Source organism: Trichechus manatus, unplaced genomic scaffold (genome assembly GCF_000243295.1).
Source record: "Trichechus manatus latirostris isolate Lorelei unplaced genomic scaffold, TriManLat1.0 scaffold00081, whole genome shotgun sequence".
NCBI classification, from domain to species: Eukaryota; Metazoa; Chordata; class Mammalia; order Sirenia; family Trichechidae; genus Trichechus; species Trichechus manatus.
This window is the reverse complement of record NW_004444017.1, coordinates 8,911,776-8,935,446: the sequence shown is the minus strand read 5'-3', so window position 1 is coordinate 8,935,446 and position 23,671 is coordinate 8,911,776. Positions and strand designations below refer to the sequence as shown.

Genomic DNA, 23,671 nt, shown 5'->3' with positions numbered 1-23,671 from the left:
CGCGCTCCCCCCGGCAAGGCGCGCAGGCGGGGGTGGGGAAAGCTCCGGCGGCCGGCTTGCCTTTCTCCGTCGCTGCTGGTTGGAGCGTTTCAATAAGTCTCTTTTCTCTTTCGCTCGCTCTCCTCCCGGGAACAAGCGGAGGCGTCAAGCCGCAGTCACCGAGTGAGAAAGTGACGCTCACGCAGCGAGCGAAGCAGCTGTCCGCGGTCTCCTCGGCTCTCCACGGTCCGGCCCCAGAGCCCGGGGAGAAGGAGGAGCCCGCGTCCGGCTGGGCCACCTCAGCCCGGAGTCAGCGCCTCTGCGCCCGCCTCGCTCCCGCCCCGGCTTCTCCGAGGGGATTAGTGGGCCGCCCGCGCGGCTCCGCAGTCCGGGAGCCATGTTGACCGGGGGGCTTAGTAACGCGTGAGGGACTCCTGGCCCCTCCCGGAGGCCCCGGACCCTCGGCAAGAGCCGGAAGGCGGCGACGGCGGAGGCCTGCGCCTCGGAGGCGCCTAGGGTCGCTGGGCGGCTGGGACACGGACCTGCATCCGGTCGCGGCGGGCGTCAGCGGAGCCGCTTTCCCTCCGCGCCTCGCCTGGCCCAGGGACTTGGCCCCCGCACTTGCTGGTGAGTTCACGGTGGGCGACCTCACGGGGCTTTCCCCTGGTGTCGGGCCGACCCCGAGCGGGGAGGGACTGAAGAGCTCGCGAGAGGGAGGGCCTGGGCAGGGGACCGATGGGGGGACGGGAGGCACAGGCCAGGCCGAGAAGTTGAGTGTGAGGTGCGGCGCAGGGGTCTCCGTGTGTCTGTGGCCCCTCGGATCCAGCGCGGTCCGCAGGTCGCCCAGGCATTTCCGGGGGTGGGGTGGGGGTGTCTGACAGGCTCTTTCCCGGGAGGCGCTTCCAGCCTCCGCCGCCTCCGGTGCTTGTTGCCTCTTCGGTCTCCAGGGGAGACCGAATTCCCCGTGAGGAGGAGGAGGGGAAGAGGCAGAAAGTCCCCCGAGACAAAAAGGTCCCCTTGGCGGGGGTGGAGCTGGAGATGCGGGCGGCGCTACCCGTTCCGCGCCCCGGAGAGGAAGGAAGGGGCGCAGATCCCTGGGAGGTGAGCGAGGAGGCGGTGGCCGCGGCGCTTCCAGCTCCTTGGAAACGGCGGGGTTGTGCACGGGTGGAAAGCGCGGGGGAGGAGGAGGAGCCCTCGCGTGGGGGACCGGGCCGAGACAAAGATCAGGGCAGCCTCCCGCTGGCAGGTCACACTTCCGAGTGTTGATCAGAGCAGAGGTGGAGGGAATGTGGGAAACCCAGAGAACCGATGGGGAGGGGAAAATTGGGGGCTGCCAAGTATTGTCTCCGTCGCAGTTGCTTTTCTCAGCGTTTTTGTGTCCGATGCTTTTGCTCCCCAACTCAGCTGGATAGCTCCAGATTCCCTCCCTCCCATCACCCCCGCACTGCCACTTTGAGACTCATTCTCCTCCTACTTTTCACCCACTCCTTTTCGGGTAAGCAATATTTTGCCTTCAGCTTGGGGGACGTTTGCTAATGACAGGATGCCTGAGCTAGTTCTGACCCTGAACTGCCTTGAACTCCTCTCTTCCTCCCACCCTTTCCTTTCTGAGATCTATAATGTCACATGGCCATTAACAATTAGCTTTTCTTCTGCAAACATGACAAAAGCGTTTAGCTGAAATCCGTGGAGGTCCTCCTTTATATGTCCACCGAAAACACAACATTGACCATGTGTTATCACCTCTTTACTTAGGCAAATTAATTTTCTAGGTACAAAGTGGCAAATTTTATTTCGAGTCTTGGCCATTCCTAGGGTCAGTAAAGTGTATTCCTGGCAGCCAGATCGTCTGTCACTTATCAGGAAATGCTGGACTTTAAAGACAGACGATTCTTTCCTCAAACTTTGCTGTTTCTTTTTTCTAGTAGTTGTTGAAGGAATTTTTTTTTTAAGGCACTGTATAAGAAGGTCAAAGTCATAAACCTGAGTTACCCTATTTTCGATTTATTTTGTAACCACTGGGCAGAAGAAAATGAATGGGATTTTAAGACCTTTGATACCTGGAGTAGACCAAAGTCTTCCTTGAAGCTAGAAATAAGGTTAAATCAAATTTTAAGAGAAAAATTTGTTGGAGGTAAATAACATTGGTTTTTTGTTCTCTTATGAGCCTAAGGAGTTGCTTTATTGATTACATATTGGGGTGCTGCTTTGTTAATGAAGTAATTTCATCTGCTTCCATGAACAATGGGTTGGTACAAAAGTCAAAAAATGTGGCTATATTTAAGGAATATTCTTTATATGTATATATTTATGGGAAAGTTACAAGAGAATATTGGAATATAAAAAGAGTTATCGTTTTTATCTGCTAAACCACCTCACAGGCCAGAGTACTGACAGGTTGAATGCAGGTCTTCAAAGAAAATTGTTGAGTCTTTGAATTTAAGATGCTTTAAAATTACTATTCAAATGTAATTTTTTATTTTATCATTTTACAATGAAAAGGAGCCCTGGTGACACAACAAAGATTGATTTGTTCGAACCCACCCTGCAGCTCCGCGGCAGAAAGACCTGGCAGTAGGCTCCCGTAAAGATTACAGCCTAGAAATTCCTATGAGGCATTTCTATTGTATCACATGGGGTCGCTATGAGTCAAAAATTGACTCAACAGCATCTGAACAAATAACAACGCAATAAAAATAAATACACATTATTAAAATATGAATTGTAACAAAACAGCAAAAAAAACCTTAAAGCCTATTTGATGTAGGAAAGTTAATGTTCATATCCTTAAGAACAGCCAAATCTTGCAGCTTGCTGCCATTAAAATGTTGACACTATAAAAATTGTTTGTGAAAGGGATTTTAGTTTAGGGATGAGTCTCTGAATTATGAGGCTCCCTACTCCACTCCCACCACCTAACACATATTTTAGTGTTTTAGAGATCTTTGTGAAACTAACAGGTCATATTAATAATCATTGTTTTGTATAACATGTATTGAAAGGCCATACTGAAGATACATTGATTATTTTTTGTATATTTATTAGCTCTAATTGTTAGGTGCTGTGGAGTTGGCAAATTTAAGTCTGGCTGGAAGGAAATCTAAAATGTTAACAAAGGTTTCTGGAGGGATTTATGGGTGATAAAAATACATTTCTGTATTTTATGAATTTTCACTTCCACAATCAGAAAAAAAAGTAAATGTAGAATTAAAGCCTTGTTAATAGTATCCTAATTTATTATAAAAGTAGCTTTTATAAAATGTTTAATTTATTCTCATCCTTTGGTTCAGGCCCAATATAAGTAACTTTCAGTGTTAGGAATTGAAATAGTATAGTCTGCCATATGTATTCTTGTTATCTGGAGGAAATGAAGAAGAGAGAGATACATAGTAAGGAAAGACGGAATTGATGGCATCCATTCAATGTGTGGTAGCTTTTGTACACCAGTAATTGTCTTCTAATAAGTCACTGGTTTTACAAAAAGTAGAAAATTAAATTTTCTTTTCTCTGAGGCAAAGCAGACTATGTTGACCAAACAGTTTTAATACAGTATGTATATTTGTTGATATGTTTAGGTTTCAAATATTGGTTCAGTGCTACAATTATGGTGGGAAAAGATGGCATATAAAATCTTTGCTCTGTCAAGGCCTTTTTTTTCTTACTTTCAGCAGTATTTGTCCTCCTTTCTCTTCATTGGTGAAATAGTACTAGCTGAAAAACAATGCAAATGTTTCATTGTGAACAATGAAAGTGATAATGCCAACTGAGATAGATTTTTAAAAGTGAGATGACGATGGTCCTTAATTTAAAAAAACAAAACTATTGGTGAATATGAAATTTTTGCTCTACTGTTCTGCTCGTTACTGTCTAATAGTGCTGAATATTTATAAGGCATTGCATTTTAAGTCTTTATTGCTGCTTCCTAGTCTTTGTATGTATGTAATTATGGCATCATATCCTGACATTCTTTTACATAGCCTTTATACTTCTATGGTGGATAAATATTTAATGAATTTATTGCTCTGTTGAAGAAGAACATACGTTAAACTCAGCTATAAAAATATTCTTTAGAGTATTTTATCTGTTTTAAAAATTATCTTTTCATATATGTGAAGAAAAAGAATCATTTTAGATTCTTTTGAATTTTAGAGTGGGTAATTATTGCTTAAACTTTTTAATAGAAAATAATTATTTAAAGTGTGTTTTATAATGTGATTATGGCATTTTGCATTTTAAATGCTGAAAATAAGCAATAGGTTTATGACGTTTAAAACTGCTTTATATAGTATTTGTGAGGTGAAAAAATACATATAAAATATGGTATAGCTTACTAGCATTCAATCAACCATGTTTGGCAGTTTCTTTGAACTTGGTGCGGAGAGTAGCTGTTAGACTGGTTTGTTTTTTTTTTTTTAGATTTCTATGAAATAGTTACAGTATTAAGCCAAGAATTCTTATTGTCATTAGTGAATTGTTTGTCATTATTTTGACCCCAGACTTTTTAGTTGGTTACAGTTGATACCTGCACAGGAGGAATTGCCAAGGGTCAGAAAAATGTACTGGATATATCCCAGTGTAGCTTTACCTATCCTGGCCTGTTTCCGCTCCCTATTGGTCAACTTGGAAAATCAGTAGACATCTACCAATAAATCTAAAATAGGTGGGGTATCTACTATAAATGATGTTATTATGTTCTGTAGTAACATATGATACTGAAAACTGTGTTTGAGGAGGCAGATTTACAGATCCACAGTATGTAAGAATGATGTAAAAATTATCTTGCTCTCCAAAGTCGTCTTTTAAAGTATTTTTTATATTAGCTATGTGGAAGATATTAACCCTAATTAGCTCCTATGCTGGATACTATGCTCTGGATTATTTTGTTACATCCTAACAATAAACTTGTCTGTAGGGTATTGTGCCTGTTTTTCAAATGAGGAAACAGAGGCTTTTGATAAGGTTAGGTAATTGTTTCCAGGGTCCCACCACTATGGTGAAGCTGAGATTCCAGTTTAGCATTTAAACTGCTATCTTACATTGCCTCCATGGTGATGAATTTTAGTAAGTCAGTGTTAACCTCTGGTAGAGAGGTCTATAAACAGTGATAAATTGGAAAAACGTATCAAAATTAGATTTAAATCCCATCAAATTAGTTTTACTACATAAAAAAATGAACTATTACGAAAAGGTTAAAGGTAGGACGTATTTATTGATCAAAATGAATTAAAATCAAGGTGATAAAAGATATTAAAAATATTTGTAAATTTATTTTTAATTATTGATTTATCATAGTTCTTTGTGTATAAAGTAAGAGTGAATATGGATGCTGAAAAGAAAAAATATTTATATACTAGGCCTTGTGGTGCAAGTACACTTACAGTACTTTTAATTTTACTTATATTTTTACTTACTTATTTTGATTATACATGGGTTAAAATTACTTTGCATTATTTGAGCATATGCCAGCAAAGGAAAGATAGCCAAGATGTGTGTTGATTGAGTATTGGGTGAAAATTTTGCCTTAAGGTAGATTAAAAACTATATACATATATAATTAATTGAAAATTCCCTCTTGATTTTGGTATTGGTATTATTTTTAATTTAGTAAAGTATAAAATTTGATTTTGTGTTTTTATTATATGTGGCCGTATATCTGAAAAATATCAGAGCAGATTATACATTTTTGTAATAACTTTTTATATTGAAAACTGGCCCTTATGGTATAAAAATTGCAAATTAGTATTGTTAATATATATCTTACCTCTTGTTTGCATTTAAAGAACAGAAAATGTTATTGACTTTACCTGAAGGTGGTCCATTAAAGTGAAAAATGATGAAATTTGCTTTCTTTCTTCTCTTGCATAAAGGTTAATAAAAAAGATTTTGTTTCTTCCTTGTAATAACATTTTTGTTTCCTTTCATGCACTTGTTAATGTAAATACTTTCAAGAATACTCTAAATTTTGTGTGTATGTTTTATAGACAATGGGCAAAAGACCCAAGGATAATTTTTCTTTGGCTTTATCCTAGGGTTGTTACTCATTTTAGTCTTCTCAATTAAATGCTTAATTATACTATCCTTAAATTGATGGTTGATATTTGTTATTTGTATGTGTTAATAATGTTCAATAATATAAACTAAAATTGATAAAAATTGATATTAATATTTGTGAGAAACTATCAGGTGACACCATTGAAGCTTGTATCACTCCAAATTTAGGGACGTTTTCCTTTAAATTGGTTAATATGTATTTTTTAGTATTATTTTAAAAGTAAGCTTTTTGTTAAAGTGTAACATGGTTCCAGATTTTAATATTTTATATTACTGGCTTGAACTGTTACTTCTGGTAGAAAAGGAATCATCTCAATGATTCTGAAGTAAATTTTGGATTCCTTAAGCAAAGTTTAGCTCCTTGAGCCCGTCCTATTTTTTGAGTTATTTTAAAGAAGTAGTCTTTTTTTTATAGCTTTTGAAAAGAAATCTGATTTTTCAATTTGGGGTACAGTCACTAAGTACTTTTAAAGTATTTGTTATGTCCTCAGGATTAGTCACTGTGTGTGTTATAAACGTATAATTAAACGTGGCCTCTGCCCTCAACAAGGTTAGTTGTTTGAGGCAGGATTGTAATGTGAAAAAACAGCAACATTGGTTGTCAGAACGTTCTGTTGATGGCTCCCTTCTTGTGTTTTACATGTCCTCTGGGCAATCTCATCCATATTTAGGGATTCTTATCACCTAGAGTCCCTGGGTGGTGCAAATTGTTAACTATGCTTCCCTGCTAACCAAAAGGTTGGAAGTTTGAGTCTACCAGGCCTTGGAAGAAAGGCCTAGTGATTTACTTCCAAAAAATTCAGCCATTGAAAACCCTATGGAGCACAGTTTTACTCTGACACACATGGGATTGCCATGAGTTGGAATCAACTCCCTAACAACTAGTGTTTTGGGTTTTTCTCATCACCTATATGCTGATGTTTCTATCCATAGGGCTCCTTAGAAGCAAGGATGGCAAGATGTTGGCTTGCTTTCTGTGGACACATCGTCAGGAAAGACCAGTCACTGGAAAAGAACCTCATGGATAATAAAGCAGAGGTTCAGTGAAAATAAGGGAAACCCTTAATGAGATGGATTGACACAATAGCCAAAACAATGTACTCAGACATACCAATGATCATGAAGATGATGCAGGACCTGGCAGCACTTTGCTCTGTTATACATAAAATCGCTCTGAGTTAGAGCCGACTCAGTAACACCTGTGCTGTGATCTCCACATCTTTATTTCTCATCCAGACCTTTCTTTCTGAGTTCTATTTTCTCTGCCTCTCAGATGTTGAATCTTAGTGGTCCTTCACCTAAACTGAACTCTTTTATTGTTCCCACCCCCGTTTCTAATCACAGTGAATGGCATTGCTATCTGCCCAGTCACTTCAACCAAAAACTTTGACAGTATCTTAAGCTTTTCTTCTGTGTTCCCCTTCCCTCAGTCTGGTGGCGTAGTGGTTAAGAGCTAAAGCTGCTAACCAAAAGATCAGTTCGAATTCACCGGGCGCTCCTTGGAAACCCTATGGGGCAGTTCTACTCTGTTCCTATAGGGTTGCTATGAGTCAGAATCGACTTGACAGCAGTGAGTTTTGGTTTGGTCCCTCAGTCTAGTCAACCATATAAAATCCTGTTAAATTTACTTCCTGAATATCTTTTAGCTTTATTTTTTCCTGTTGTCATTTCTAAGGTCAGGATTTTGGAATGTCTCATCTAAATTACTACCTCCAGTTTTGCCCCATTTTAATCTGACCATTTTCCTTCTTCTTTCCCTTCCTTTCGTCTTTTCTGTTTATACATCCATTCATCCATCCATCCTTCCATCCATCCATCCATCCGTCCGTCCTGTCCCGTCCCATCCTGTCCCGTCCCGTCCGGTGCTTGCCTACGATCGAGTGCCTGCCTAGTGCCTGTACTAGGCACTATGCTAGGTGCTAGGATACAATGATGAGGAAACTGGTGTGTTGATTATTACAGTGCTGTGACATTTATTTGGAGAGAAATTATTATTTAAAATATTTTTTATCGTAAAATATATGTAAATAAACATTTGCCATTTTAACCATTTTTAAGTACACAATTCTTTGACATTAATTACATTCACTATGTGGTGCAACCATCACCACAATCCATCTCCAAGTGTTCTTCGTCATTCTTCACAGAAACTCAGTACCCTGTAAGCAGTAATTCTCCATTTTCCCTCCTCCCAACCTCTGATAACCACTAATAAATTTTGGTCCTATGCATTTTCCTGTTTTAAATATTTCATATAAGTGGGATCATACGGTATTTGTCCTTTTGTGCCTGATTAGTTCAGCATAATGTTTTCCAGATTCATCCATTTTGTAGCATGTACTTCATCCCTCTCCACTGTATGGATATATACCACATTCTGTTTATTCATTTTTCTGTTGATGAACACTTGAGTTATTTCTACCTTTTGGCTGTTGTGAATAATGCTGCAGTGAACATTACAGGTATCTGAGTCTGTGCTTTCAAGTCTTTTGCTTGTGAACATTGGCGTGCAGTAGCTGGATTCTATGGTAATTCTGTGTTTAACTTTTTGAGGAACTGTCAAATTGTTTCCCACAGTGGCTTTGCCATTTAGCACCATTTTACATTCCCACCAACAGTGGATGAGGATTCCAGTTGTTTCACATCCTCTGTAACACGTGTTTTCCGTGTTTCTGATAACATTCATCCTAATGAGGTGAAGGGTAACTCATTGTGATTTTGATTACCTTCTTCCTAATGACTAATAGGATTGAACATCATCTGTTATTAGCCATTTGTGTATCTTCTTTGGAGAAGTGTCTATTCTAGTTTTTTGTCCATTTTTTTTTTGATTTGTTTAGTTTTTTGTTGTTGACTTATAGGAGCTCTTTATATAGTTCAGATATTAAATACTTATCAGCTGTATGATTCCCAAATGTTTTCTCCCGTTCTATAGATTTTCTCCTTACTGTCTTGATAAAGTCCTTTGATGCACAGAAGTTTTAAATTTTGGAGAAGTCTAGTTTATCTATTTTGTCTTTCATTGCTTGTGCTTTTGTCAAATACTAGGTCTCAAAGCTTTATTCCCTATGTTTTCTTCTAAGAGTTTTATGGTTTTAGTTGGAATTCTCATTTTTAAGGCCAGTTGTCACTTTCTCCAAAGTCATCTTTGATATACTCTGGCAGAGTTATAATGGTCCTGCTATATAGCATTTATGTTTTCTAAAACACTTAACAAGGAGCCCTGGTGGTGCAATGGTTAAGCGCTTGGCTGCTGACTGAGAGGTCAGCAGTTTGAACCCATCCAGTGGCTCAGCGTGTGAAAAGATCTGGTGATTTGCTCCCTTAAAGATTGCAGTGTAGGAAACCCTGTGTGGCAGTTCTACTCTGTCCAGTAGGGTAGCTATTAGTCGGTATCAACTCAACTGCACACAACAACAACATAGCACTTAAAACATTGTATTGCAATTAATTATTTACAAATCTCCCCCTTTTGGCCGGCTTTGTGCTCAAGAAAGACTATGCTTTTTTTTTTTTTTAATTTCTATATTCCCCCCAAATTGTGTATTATTTAATTGAATGAATGAAATGATGGGATTGGGAGAAACAATAATGGATTAATAAATTAGTGTCAAATTAGTCATGGTCTAGGAGTTAAGAATAAATTTTGATAAACTGTAGTAGAAAATAAAAAGCCATCAAAGGTTTTGATTATTGGAGCTACATGATATAGATGGTATTTGTGTGAGAGTAATCTGGAAGCAGTTTATAGGCCAACTTGGAGGGGAAATAACTTGACATTGTGAGATTTTTTTTAATTACCTGTGAGGTGTACTAACTTGTTAGTGAAAATAGGAGAAAAGAGATGTAACCTTCAAAGACCGTCAGTCTTTTAGACAAATTGGAAATAGAACATTACAATATTCATATGTGAAGAAAACCCCTATTTCTAAAGTCTAAACACATTGGAAGATCTCAAGACTAAAATTTGCTTTAACTGATAAATTTCAGCTTGATAAAATCCAGTTCATTAGCTGTGTAGTACTGCATTTAAATGTGCTTACTAAGTACAGAATTACACTCAAAAGAATAGAACAGTGCTTAAATGCCATTCTTGCTACCGTGATATTTTATATATATAGTTGACCAGGAGCTTTGTTTTCAGTGACAGTACTATAATTAAATTTAAAAAGTAGACCATAAAAAACACTGGTTTATGGTCTACTTTTTAAATTAAAGACATTGAGTTTTAAAGTATACTTTTGCTATGGTAGGTGTGTTATAAGTACTAGATTTTATGATTTTAGAAAACATTTAGAGATTATGACTTGATAACATCTTGTTTGAGATGTGACATTTAAAAATGATTTTTGCAATTTGTGAGATTTGGTGCCTTTTCAAATTCCTGATACTTACGTGATCTCATTGTTGTCAACAACAAGATTCTGACTTGTGGCGATCCCATGTGTTATGGATTAAATTGTGTCTCCCCCAAAAATGTATGTCAGCTTGGCTAGGCCGTGATTCCCAGTGTTGTATGAATGTCCACCATTTTGTCATCTGATGTGATTTTCCTATGTGTTGTAAATCTTAGCTCTATGAAGTTAATGAGGCAAGATTAGAGGCAGTTATGTTAATGAGGCAGGACTCAACCTACAAGATTAGGTTGTATCTTGAGTCAGTCTCTTTTGAGATATAAAAGAGAAAAACGAGCAGAGAGACAGAGGGACCTCATGCCACCGAGAATGAAGAACCAGGAGGGTATTGCATCCTTTGGACCCAGGGTCTCTGCACTGAGAAGCGCCTAGACCAAGGGAAAATTGATGACAAGGACCTTCCTCCAGAGTGAACAGAGAGAGAAAGCCTCCCCCTGGAGCTGGTGCCCTGAATTCAGACTTCTAGCCTACTAGACTGGGAGAGAATAAATTTCTATTTGTTAAACGCTATCCACTTGTGGTATTTCAGTTATAGCAGCACTGTATAACCAAGACACTAAGTATGCAGAGTAGAACTGCTCCCTAGGGTTTCCAAGGCTGTAACCTTTCAGAAGTAGATTGTCAGGCCTGTCTTTTGAGGTGCCTTGGGTGGGTTTGAACTGCTAATCTTTTATCTAGTAGTCGAGTGATTTAACCATTTGCGCCATCCAGAGACTCCAACATTAAAATTATTTAGATCAGATAAATTTTCAATATCATAATTTATTTATGTATATTTTATCACTTCTGTAACAGTGGAGTCAGCATTGTATTTTGAAGTAATTTATGCCCATAAGTTTGTGAACATGGATTTTTGTTTTTCCTTCCCTTCTCCAAATATTATGGAAAGTTCCATCTTAGGTTATAATGGAAATTTCCATCTTCCTCTGCTCTCTTTTCTTCCCAAAAGCTATAAAATGGTTGAAACATTTTTCATTTTAGGTATAATTTTTGGGAAAAATAATCTAAAACTCTATTTTATACTATTTTCTTGAATCCTCTGTCTTGCTTTTTCTTTTTTTAAACTTGGCATTTAATATGTACTTTTCAAATCTGAAAAAATGTTACCCTTTTTCTTTGAATGCTTAAGTTCATATTCTTGGTTTTTAGTATAAATATTTTACTAAAGAAGAAATTAATGTTTAGAAGATGCACTTTGGGGAATTTTAGTTTCTGTTACATAAAATTTAAAATTTTAATATGTTTTCTTTTTTTTGTGTAAAAACTACTTCAGTAATAACTATTAATCATGACGTCTTGAGCTAATTACTTAAACTCATAAGGATCAGTTTTTTCTGTAATATTGGAAAATAACAGAACCTGCTTCATAGAGTTGTGGGAATTCAGTGAAATAATGCATGTAAAGCATATTGCAGAAGTATCTTGCACCTAGTGAGCACTCAGTTAGCAATTATTTTTGTTATTACTCTTTAATATGATGGGAAGAACTATTAGTAATGGTAATAGAATTGTTTAGCTGATCTGTTCTTCAGGTTGATGAATGTTTAAATTAGTGATTCACAAGGGCAGGTGAGTCAAATGATCTCTGTGGCCTTTTAAACTATGTGTACCTCCTAGATTTTCTGATATGCCTCTCTACTCCCACCCAGTTTGAGAATCAACTGTGGTAGTCAATCAGTCAGTGTTGCTGATAGGTATTTGTTGCATCCCTCAGATGAATTGGAGAGAAAAGGAATAGACCAATGGACTATATATATATATATATATATATATATATATATATATAGTAGGCTATTCCTTATTTCTTATCTAATCATAGTCAGGAATAAAGATGTCATAATCTTTTTTTTATTTTTTATTGTACTTTAGATGAAGGTTTACAGAACAAATAGTTTCTCATTAAACAGTTAGTACACATATTGTTTTATGACAATGGTTAACCCCATGACATGTCAACACTGTCGCTTCTCAACCTTGGGTTCCCTGTTGCCAGCTTTCCTGTCCCCTCCTGCCTTTTAGTCCTTGTCCCTGGACTGTTGTGCCCCATTAGTCTCATTTTGTTTTATGGGGCTGTCTAATCTTTGACTGAAGGGTAAACCTCGTGACTTCATTACTGAGCTAAAAGGGTGTCCGGGGGCCATACTGTCAGGGTTTCTCCAGTCTCTGTCAGGCCAGTAAGTCTGGTCTTTTTTGTGAGTTAGACTTTTGTTCTACATTTTTCTCCTGCTCTGTCCAGGACCGGGTGTTGTGATTCCGGTCAGAGCAGGCAGTGGTGGTAGCCGGGAAGATGTCATAATCTTTTGATAAGCACACTGATAAGCTTTTCCTTAGGGCCAACTAACTTCTGCTTGTAACTGTTTTCCCTGTTGTGTTCCGCTTCTTTGCCCTGTGCTGTCCCAAGTTTGACTTCTTAACCATCTAGACGGTATTTACTTTCTTTCTTAAGTAACTGTCAAGCTTTTCCGAAGTCAAACTAGAATAACAGGTCGTATAACATCCATCAAAAGAAAATACTGATTTTGCGTCTAATCTCCTTAGATGTTTACTGTTTATTACTGTTCATTACCTTGTTTTTCTATGTCTGGACTTCAGAAGCACTTTTGTTGATTTAAAAAAAAAGAAAAAGCTTACTGCGTGTGCCTGCACATGTGCGTATATAATCTCAAATTATGTCTCAGAACAACTGAATCAGAATCTTTAGGTTTGGGTTTTTTGAAACATTCCAGGCCCTGAGTTAAACACTGTTCTAGGGTTTAGCACAGTATTAATAAGGGAAGGAACCACTCATATATTAATTAAATTTAAAGTAAAAGCAAAGCAGTAAAAAAAAATTATATCATATGGACAATTATATCATTATGGACAATAAGGAAGACTGAAGAAGAATTGATTCCTTTGAATTATGGTGTTGGCGAGGAAAATTGAATATACCATGGACTTCCAGAAGAACAAACAAATCTGTCTTGGATGAAGTACAGCCAGAGTGTTTCTTAGAAGTGAGGATGGTGAGACTTTGTCTCACTTGCTTTGGGCATGTTATTAGGAGGGGCTTTTCCCTGAAGAAGGATATCATACTTGGTAAGGTAGAGGGTCAGCGAAAGAGGAAGACCTTCAACGAGATGGGTTGACACTGTGTCTGCAACAGTGGGCTCAAACATAGCAGTGATTGTGAGGATGGCGCAGGACCCGGGCAGTGTTCCGTTCTGTTGTACGTAGGATCCCTATGAGTCAGACTGACTCAGTGGCAGCCTAACAACAACAACATCATTATCTTAGTTTTTCTCTCATTTTATTTTTAGCTTTCTAGTTTTATTATGTTTTGGGAGTTTTCGTAAGTTACATACAAAAGTCTTCTGTTCCACTCATTCTGTTTTTTAATCCCTCTAGTGAATGCTTTTGTATTTTTCTCTATTTCTTACTAGTTATCTGTTTTTTCTGTCTGTCTAATCTCAATTTTAAAAATCTAAAAATATATACTAATGTAGAAAATGGACCATAATCTAAATTCCCTAATAGTTGTCATCTTCAAATATTCCCTTTTTCCTTTTTCATATACTTACAGAGTTTTAAATTTTTTAAAAAGTTCCCTTTTATAGTGTAACAGCATTTTTTTGAGGTACCAAATCATTCTGGGTACCTGTCATTTTAGTGGCTGTCATTTTCAGTGATTGCATCAGTCCATCAAAAGAGGTTTAACCATTTTATTGTGGTTTAAGAATGTTACGTTCATTTTTCACTATTTTAAATTTTATTGTGACAAACCTGAACATATAACTTTTTTCTCTTCACATTTTACATTTCCTTAGGGTAAATGGAGATCCAGAATTGGAATTCCCACATCAAAGAACCTTTTTCTGGTAATACCTGTTGTACCAGTGCTACTAGTAATGTAAACAACTGTTTTTAGGGCAGTCATATTTAAAATTTTACTCTTGATAACTTGTTTTTTAAAAGATACCTCATTGCATTTATTTACATTTCTTTGATTGCTGGGATGTTGTTTTTTTTTTGTCCCCGTTTGTATTTACCGCCAAATTGCTAAGGAGGAGTCTGTTACCATTCACTGAATACTGACAGCTTCTTTTCATTATTTTGTGATATTTTCTTTGTTTTCTATCAAATTGTTACTTTTAAGGTGGGTTTTTAAAAAAAAATATGAGATTGTTTGTTTTGGCAATCCATCTATTCTTACACCAGTTCTAGCTTATTTTAATTATCAGTGTCTTATAATATATCTTATCATCTGGTATGGGAAGACACAGAGCCCTGGTGGCATAGTGGTTAAGAGCTTGGCTGCTAACTTACCAAATGATTGGCAGTTTGAATCCACCAGCCGCTCCTTGGAGATGCTATGGGGCACTTCTGCTCTGTCCTCTAGGGTGGCTGTGAATTGGAATCGATTTGACAGCAACAGGTTTGTTTGTTTTTTTGGTTTTTATGGCAAGACGTTCAATTTTTTTTCCTCCCAATAATCTTCATATTTTTATATGCATGTTTTTATTCCACCTTTATAAATGATAGGTTAAAAAAAAAAAAGTAAACCTGATAATGAGTAAAGTATATAGGAGGAAGATTGTGTTTGGCTGTTTCAGCTCTCTGTAGTATATCTTTGTTTTTTGTCCCCTCAACTGATCTCCCCACTATAAAACTTGAACCCTAGATATTCTAGCAAGTCTACAAGACTTGCATCAAGAATTGGGATAGACTTCCTCTTACCCATTGTCCAGGTTGTATCATGTGAAGACCGTTTCAGTAAAAGATTAGCTAGCTTATGATAAATTTTATTACCTTATTCATCTTGTCACCAGAGGTGGGCTATGGTAGTCCTGAAGAGAAGGAGTAGAAAGTGACATTTAGACAAGGATATTATGTGAGTTTCTCAGAGGAGGTGATGTTAAAGATAATTAGCTCTACAAGTGGAGGGGAGAGAAGGGAAGTACTTCCTAGGATAAAAGAGCAGTATGTACAAAGGAGGTGTGAAAAAGTTTTTACATTCCTTTAAAAACATTGTTATTCTCCACAAACCTAATGAGTATTTCTGTGTGCGAGAATTAGAGGTTGCTTGTGGAGGGAGTGGTAGGAGATGAGATCAAAGAGGCGGATAGGATTTAACTGTCCCCAGAATCCCTGTAAGGAGTTTGGATTTTATTCATCTGTAGAATTGAGCTATTTGACATTTTTTAGGTAGAGTATCATCTTGTCTAAAATGAAGCCATTGGTAAAGTTTTGTAAACAGCTGCAAACAAACCACTTAGGAAAGTTAAGTGGACAACTTTTGTGATGATATGTTGATGTTTTGGAAGCAGCCACAGGGAGGAGCTTTCTACACTGGGAATGCTAAAAAGAGCTACTTGCTCCTTTTTTTTTCTGGTTTGGTTCACCTCAGAGGCATGAAAATAGTTTTATGGTCTCTTAGGAAAACTTGGCAATGCGTATTTAATTGCAAACTCTTTTGTCATTTTTGTCTTCCAATGATGAAATGTTTCTATATGTTAGAAATTGGTTTTGCCATTTTGTTGGGGGAAATAAGAGATATAAATAGTGGATTTATAGACTATAGAAATGATAGATCCTTTTATTTAGCTATGATATCAACATACCAGTCAAGAATACAAATCTTAATTCTGTCTCTACAAATGATTTTGCAGTTCTTAAAATTGCAGTTTTCCCTGCTAATTTTGATGATCATACACTACTAGCCATTTAATAGTAATTCAGTTAAGTGATATACAAGTTCTGAGAATAGGCTAATTTTAGCAGCTATAGTTTCTTTCAGTACTTTGAATTCAGCTGAGTTTGACTGTTTTACTAAAGCTTACAAAGAATTTTTGGTACATAACTGTCCCAAAGTAGGAGTTATCTTGTCTCATCGTAGTTATCCTTCTGAAATGAACTTTTTTTTTCCTTTCTTAGTATTTGAAGCCTTAAAATCCTTCCTTTTTTTTTTTTTTTAGGTGTTTAAATTTTTTTTTTTAATTCAGCTTAATGCGTATTTTTGAATGTTATGATTAAACTGAAAAAAAATATAGAAAGATATACAGAGAAAAGTCTTGTTTTCTCCTTTGCTGTCTCCTCGTTTTTCTTCATACCTTATCGATAACCATTTCTTTTAGTATTCTGTTTATCCTTCCAGTGTTTCTCTTTCTAAATACAGATAAATATATATGTGTATGTATGGAAATCTTTCCATATTTAGATAAAGATCTTCCTTTATTTTTAATAGCTGCATAGTATTTCATTATGTGGATATACCATAGTTTAGTTACTTGGTCCTATATGGACACTTGGATTATTTTCTGTCTTTTGCTATTACAAGGCCCGAGTGTTATATGCATATAACACTTTGTGTGGTTTAGATTCTGAGAACAAAGATCTCTAGGTCAAAAGATAAATGCTTCTATACACACATTTATTTCCTTGCTCTGTCAACTGAGAGGGCCTCAAAGCAGTGACACCCCAGTAGCAACAAGCACATCTACTGCCCAGATCTTGGTTTCTAAGACCATTTTCCAATAAAAGGAATCAGGGCTCCTTGGCTGATTCTAGGACTGGGGCAGGAAATAACTACAAAATGAACCTGGAGCCTCTTTGTAGTGTCAGAATGTAAGGAAGTACTCAAACAAAAAAAAGACCCAATTAATGGGGTATGTCAAAGGGACACAGGAACCAACTGAAAGAGTTTCAATGGCCAATACTGGAAAATTTGATCAACAAAATAAAGTAGTACTGGATTATAACCCAAACTATAAAATAATATCCATGAGTCTATTTAAAAAAAAAAAAAAAAAGCTGCTGTCGAGTCATTCTGACTCTTAGCAACTCTATAGGACAGAGTAGAATTGCCCCATAGGGTTTCCAGGGAGCAGCTGGTGGATTCGAACTGCTGACACTTTGACTAATATAAATAAGTGATCAAATGAATAACTAATTAAATAGGAAATAGATCTGTGCATAAGAATTCCAGATAATTTATGTAGATACTCAGCCCTCAAGGAGGTGAAATGTAACACCCTATTCCTTAAGTCTGGGCTGTATATGGTGACTTCCTTCCAAAGTAAGTATGAAAAGTGGGGGGAAAGAGTTACTTTACATAGGAGAAGCCTGGCAAACACTATGTCAGCCAGGTGATCAAAGTTAACATCAGTAGTCATAAATCATGTTGATAGTATGGTGTGATGAGAATGACACTTTACCTCTGTGGTCTTCCTCCCAAAAAACCATAACTCCAGTCTAATCATACAATTCTGTTAGATAATGACGAATTGCCATTTTCTACTACTACGACTGGACTGTTGGAGAGGGCTGTTTTCGCATAGCCCCACAGTTGAATGTGTTGTCAAACTTTTGGAATTCTGCTGGTTTGATAGATGAGAACTGGTGTAACTCAGGCTATTATATTTCTCTCATGAATGATATCGAATGTCTTTTCATATGTTTAAGGAGCATTTGTTACTTCCCCACTCCCCTTTCTGAACTCTCGTATTCTTTATTTTTCTGGTAGGCCATTGATCTTTTTCTTCTTGGTTTCAAGGAGTTCTTTATAGGGAGATTCGCCTTTTATTTGTGATACGAGTTGCAAATACAGGTAGTCCCTGATTTACGAAGTATTCAAGTTAGGATGAACTGCACTTATGACCGCCTTTTTATTTTTGTACTTCTTATCATTAGTAATATGTTCTACATACAGTATTGCAGCACATAATTTGCTGATGTTATTCTCAGATGTTCACTTGCAGATGCTCAAAGATCAGATTTATAAAGATACTGGTAATAAAAGGCAATAATAATGAAAACTAAAAAGGTATTCAGCTTACGTTAGAACCGACTTAAAACAGAGTTGTAGGAATGGAACCCATCATAAGTCGGCGACTACCTGTACAGAAAACCTGCAAAAGCTGGAACCTGTGTAAGGCAGAAATCTGTCAGAGAAGGAAAACTAAAATTTTTTCTACTAAAACGAGCGATAGAAAAGTAAGACTGCACCCTATCAAAAGCGGAAAACTTGCCAGACCCAGAAAAACAAGACAGTCCCCCTGTTGATTTCTGGCTCTCACAGGTTTCACTGGATTTTTTCTGAAATTGTTTATGATTTTTTTTATGCAAAACTTTTTTGATTTTTATATGGTGATAAAATTTTTTCTTTTTATGTTTCTTGATTTTGAAATATAGCTAGAAAAGTTTCCATCACTCCAAGATTATAAAGGGATTCATCCATATTTTCAGCTAGTTTCCTTTTTTACATGTAGTCTAAAAATTTGAATATTCCAAATCCTCCCAATCTTTGATGCATTTTAAATCCATAATCTTTTCTTTCAAATTACTCCTGCATAAGCATGCCTGTGGTCTTCTGGGTGCTTTGAATGATTTGTAGTAAAGGAAATCCTTATGCATTGACCCTTGGCAGACATATTGATAAGAAGTCTCAACTTAATGGAAAACATATTAAGTATTTCATTGTGTCTTAATTCCAGATCATGATTAACAAATGATTTTCTTTTGCAGTTTCTTTTCACTGTAAAATTATAGTATATTTAGCAGTACTTTTTTCTTCTACTGATTACTAGTGTTTTGCATTATTCATATATTCCATTTTTTTTCTTACCCTGATTCTCATAGATTATTAAACTTGTCGGTGATCTATCTCCCACCTTCCTTAGAACTCCTCACTGGTTTTATGGCCCTCTCTGATATTAGTGATCTCTTTATTTGCTATGGAGTCCTGGTGGCGCAGTGGTTGAGAGCTTGGCCCCTAACCAAAAGGTTGGCAGTTTGAATCTACCAGCTGTTCTTTGGAAACCCTATGGGGCAGTTCTGCTCTGTCCTATAGGGTCACTATGAGTCAGAATCGATTCGACGGCAGTGGGTCAGTGGGTTTGTTATTCTTTATGAGTTTAATTAGTGGGCCAATTAACTGTTTTAACTCATTAAGAAGTTGTCAGTTGATGCTGCCTAGTGTAGAGCAGGACTTCAGACAAGTTACCAGGAAGTTATGCATAAGAATCACCTGGATACCTTGTTAAACTGTAGGTTCTGATTCAGTATATCTGGAGTGGAAATGCAAATTCTCAGCAGGGAACTTGTTAAAAATGTAAATTCTCAGCAGGGGTTCGAACCAAACCAGTTCAAAGCCCTGATGTAGAGTGATTATCTTTAACATTAAATATCGTTATTCATATTTTCCACATACTCCTGATGAAACAAGTATTAATGAACTGAAATTTAATAGACATTTGGAGAGATACCTGGTAGTACTGTTGAATGTTGGCTTCTGAAAAAGACCACCAGAAATAACCTGTAGAGTTTATTGCTTACAGAAGTAAAGGAGAGTATCACCTTTATAGAGTCTTGGTACCCTGTGCTGGGGGTCGGGGGTACGGTGAGGTGGAGGATAAGGGGAGAGGAGGAAGAGCAAAGTTGGGGTACTAAGGGTTTAGAATCTGGTTTAAGGCAGGTATTTTAATGGGGAGCTTGATTAGAATTAGGTAAGCCCGTTAGCCTTCAAGTTGATTCTCACTGATAGCGACCCTATAGGACAGGGTAGAACTGGCCCATAGAATTTCCAAGGCTGTAATGTTTATGGAAGCAGACTGGCACATCTTTATACCACAGAGTGAGTGTTCAACCACTGTGTCACCAGGGTTCCTTATATGAGATAAAGATCATGCTATAATAATTTATGATTGATGGACATAGCAAGGTGAGGGTTTTGAGGTAAGGTTTTCAAAGAGTCCTGGAGAATAAACAATCATTTGCTGCTATTTGTTGGAAAGTTTGAATGGTCTAATGTTCGTTTGTGTGGGTTTTTGGGAAGTTTCTGAAATGAACAATGAAGTTATATGCAACTTTTATCTGCCTGGGCAGGAGTTTCCTGGAATAGTAAAGTCATGTAGATGAAGATAGCCAAGTAGTATGTTAATATAGACCATAAACTATGAGTGTATATGGTTTCAGTTCTCAGTGACCCTTCTGAACCACAATAAACTTGAAATACGTTTATAAAAAGTCTAATACTTATATTCATGTACGAAGACTATTTTTTTAATACATTTTCCAGGTGAGGGATTTGACTTTGAACTTTTTGCTCTGAGGGATAAACCTGACTTTGAAGATTAAGGTGTCTTTGAGACACCCAAGTAGGCAGTTGGATATATGAGTCTGCAGCTCAGAAAAGAGGTCAAGATCAGAGATAGAAATTTGGGAGTTATTGTATAGATGCTGTTGAAGCCAAGAGCATGGATGAGCATGAATGAGGAAACAGAGTGAGAAGAAAAATGCTTGGGCCTTAAGAGTTCTAATACTTAATGGTCATGCTGGTGTGTGTGTGTGTTGGGGGCAGGGAGGGATGACCCTGCAAAGGAGTGGCCAGAGAGATTGGAAGAAAGCCAGGATATTGTTATGTCAGGGAAGTCAAGGAAAGTGTTTTTAGGATGATGAAGGAGTGGTCAAACTCCTGTGATAATAGGGAAAGAGAGATGAAGATATTGGTGTAGGCAAGATGGAGAAATTTCTACCTGAAGGCTTCTTTTTCTTGAAGTGTGTACGTGTGGAGATCATGGTGGTAGGTTAGGGGAAAGGTGGGTAATGAAGGTGGTTTGAAATAGATACTGGGAAGATTGGGAGATCAAGCTTAGCAGAAAAATACAGGATTGTTATAGGATTATTGACCAATGTTGAGGCCCGATCAGTTTAAATCTGTCGATCAAAATGGCACTGTTGTGTGTCTCTGTAGTGGGGTAAATGTAGAGAAAGCCTGAGTTAGACAGGATTGGAGTGCATGGTATATAATTGTGCATAGGAATAGGCTCAAGTATATGCACCTTACTCCTGCTCTCTGTCTTTGGAGTGGCTGCAGCTCTGAGTTGCTTTGCTGTGCTGCTTCATTTTTCTGATGGGTGTCCTCTCACATGACCTCTCACCTGCCCTTAAGCTTACTAAAACCAACAACTAAACCCGTTGGCATCGAGTTGATTCTGACTCATAGCCACCCTATAGGACAGAGTGTAGCTGCCCCATAGGGTTTCCAAGGAACAGCTGGTGGATTCGAACTGCCGACCTTTTGGTTAGCAGCCAAACACTTAACCACTGCGCCACCGGGGCTCCTTAAGCTTACTACTTGACTGTTATTCAGCCTGTCTGAACTAACTTAATTTTACTTCTGTGGAGAGGTAAATTAATTAGTCTCTCCCTCTCTCTGCTCTTCACTGGGCCTTGAGATTCTGGGAAGATAAGAAATTTGAATAGAATTTTTAAAGGAGGAAGACTTTACCAAGAGGACAGAGGATGGGATAAAGAGGAGGAAGGGCCAGTTTTTCTTTATAGAGGGGTGTGCATGTGCAAGCAGAGAGTCCTGAGTAAAACACCTTAAGGGAATAGAAGCTACAAATAATTTCCTCAAGGTGATGAAGTATTCACTGAGAGTGATTTTTGGAGATGTGACTAAAAGGTAGCAGGTCAGAACATGAAGTTCTTATATGCCATGGCAGAGAAAGACATGTTGGCCCCAGTGATGATTTTTCACTTAGCAGTTTTTCTGTGAGCTTACAAAATAGTCTGTTCACAGAACTGTTAAGTCTGTCATGACATTCTTCACACAAGCATTGTCTAGTGGGAAATTCTGCTTGTAGGTTGATTATTTGAGAACATTTTCTTGGAAATAATCTGGCTCCCAGGTTACCCCATAAAAGTTATTTAATCTCTTCCTTTGGCTGTGGATGGAGAAAGAGGGAGTCAGTGGTGTGCAGCTTGAAATTTTTATATACAGTATATATATTCAGTGTTTATAATTTGGGAATGTACAGTAGAGCAGCTAACATCCGTTGAATGCTTACTATCTGCTAGGCACAATACATACATACATTTGTTTCAGTTTCTTAGGGCTGCTATAACAACATACCACCAAGTGGGTGGTTTTAAAGAAATGTATTGTCTCATGGTTCAGGAGACTAAAAGTCTGAATTCAGGGTGTCTGCAGGGCTGTGCTAGCTCTCTGTCATCTCTAGGGGAAGATCCTTCCTTGCCCCTTTCAGCATCTTGTAGCTCCAGGGATTTCTTGGCATTCCTTGGCTTGTAGATGGATCCTCACGTGGTGTCATCCCCCTCTGTGTGACTCACCTTGTCTATTCCATGTTTATTTTCCCCTTTTGTAAGACACTAGTCAGAAGTGATTAGGACCCACCCTACTCCAGTATGACTGATAACGTCTGCAAAGAAAAAAACCAGTTTTCCCGAACAAGGTTACATTCACAGTTACTGGGGTTAGGAAGTCACCATATCTTTTAGGGGAACATGATTCAATTCCTGACACATTCTAATTTAAATCTCGCATCCTTTTGAGGTAGCTGTTAATTCCTTTCTCCAAAGAGGAAACTAAGGTTGACTTTTTCAGTGTCTTACTTCCGATTCTACTCAATGTCTGTATGGAGGAATCAGGATTTGAACCTTGGTTAGGCCTACTCCAAAACCCTTATTCTTAACTTCTGTCACACAAAGCAGACTTCCTATGCTCTGTAAACCTCTCATCACTATCACCAAAGTTGTATATAATTAATATTTCCCTATACATGTTAATTAAATGTAGGAATATCCTCAGGTTTTGAGGATCAAGACTGAACAGGTAGTGAGCAATAATGAAGCAAGAAAGAGAATCTAGGCTTGTATAGTTAGTTTTTTTTTTTTTTTTTCCCTCATGAAACAGTAGTACACATGTTGTTTTATGACATTGGTTAACAACCCCACAACATGTCAGCTCTCTAACTTCTCAAACTTTTTTTTTGGTGAAAACACACATAGCCAAAGATACATCGTTTCAAAAATTTCTACATGCACAGTTCAGTGACATTGACTACGCTCTTCGAATTGTGCTGTTATTCTCACTGAAGATGAAGGCTTACAGAACAAAATGGTTTCTCATTTAACAGTTACTACACATGTTGCCCTATGACAATGGTTAACAATCTCACAACACATCAACATTATCCTTACTCAACCTTGGGTTCCCTATCACCGGCTTCCTCGTCCCCTTCTGCCTTCTGGCCCTTGTCACTGGACTCCTGTACCTCGTTAGTCTCATTTGGTTTTAGGGGCTGTCCACTTCCAGGCTGAACGGTGAACCTTGGAGATAACTTCACCACTGAGCTAAAAGGGTGCTTGGGGGCCATATTCTCGGGGTTTCTCCAGTCTCCTTTAGGCGACTAAATCTGATCTTTTTTTTGTGAGTTAGAATTATG

At 37.8% G+C, this 23,671-nt stretch overlaps 1 protein-coding gene across 1 annotated transcript in view; it reads left to right on the top strand.

Annotated features, from left to right (window-relative positions):
* Positions 1–26: 26 nt before the first annotated feature.
* The window catches only part of CDK17 (cyclin dependent kinase 17), a 131,252-nt gene continuing 107,607 nt past the window's right edge, over positions 27–23,671 (top strand). The window contains exon 1 of the mRNA XM_004381244.2: positions 27–606. The gene's annotated coding sequence lies outside the window, so the exon portion shown is untranslated. The remainder of the gene's footprint in view (positions 607–23,671) is intronic.